Genomic DNA, 841 nt, shown 5'->3' with positions numbered 1-841 from the left:
TAGTACAACGTCTTCTTTGTAAATTATGCGCAAGCTTGTCTGTGGTAGAATTAAAAGCGGGCCTAGAGTTAAGAGTACATTTTAAACGTTCTCCCAATAAATAAATCAGGAAATAAATAAATAAATGGTAACTAAGTGAGGTGATAGATAGGCCAACTAGTGTTAGTGTGGTAATCATTGCAGATGCGTATGTATGTCAGAATATCAGGTGCTTACTTGGGCAGCCCAGGTACTGGGGTTGGAAAACTACAGAGATTAGTGTGGCCCCTGAGCAAGGATGACATGCAAATGTGTGAGGCGTTCCCTAGTTAAGCAGCAAAGCATCATGCTGTGTGTCTTAAATATATACAATTGAGTTTTATTTGCCAATTATACCTCATAAAACTGGGGAAAGAAAGCTGAATGTAGAACTTCTTGCAAGCAATCCAGGCCTTAAAAAAATATCTAGGTTAGCTTTTTTAAAAAGCTATGAGCTTTTTTAAAAAGGGTGAGGAAATCTTACTGGCTTAATTATGATTGAAAAACAGTGATTACAGTTTGTTGAAAAAAAGTTGAGTAAATTAATGGAACCATGGCTCTTTGATTTTGACAATGAATAAGGGAAAGGTAAGAAAAAGAGTATTAAGGGCTCTTGGGTGGCTCAGTGGGTTGTGTCAGACTCATTGTTTCAGCTCAGGAGACTCTTTATCTCTGGTGAGATTGAGCCCCTCATCGGGCTCTGTGCTCTGTATGGAGCCGGTTTGGGATTCTCTGTCTCCTTCTGCCCCTCCCCCATGTGTGCACACATGCACGCGCACGCGCTCTCTCTCTCAAAGGACAAAAAAAAGAGTGCTAAAGAGTA

The 841-nt window shown here is 40.3% G+C and overlaps 1 non-coding gene across 1 annotated transcript; it reads left to right on the top strand.

Moving 5' to 3' along the window:
• The first annotated feature begins 208 nt into the window (after positions 1-208).
• LOC125934267 (U6 spliceosomal RNA) lies at positions 209-312 on the top strand. Its single transcript, XR_007461299.1, has one exon. It is a non-coding gene; the product is annotated as a U6 spliceosomal RNA (small nuclear RNA).
• The last annotated feature ends 529 nt before the right edge of the window (positions 313-841 follow it).

The sequence above is a fragment of the Panthera uncia genome (genome assembly GCF_023721935.1).
Source record: "Panthera uncia isolate 11264 chromosome A1 unlocalized genomic scaffold, Puncia_PCG_1.0 HiC_scaffold_16, whole genome shotgun sequence".
NCBI classification, from domain to species: Eukaryota; Metazoa; Chordata; class Mammalia; order Carnivora; family Felidae; genus Panthera; species Panthera uncia.
The sequence above is the reverse complement of the archived record's forward strand: the minus strand, read 5'-3'. Positions and strand labels throughout refer to the sequence as shown.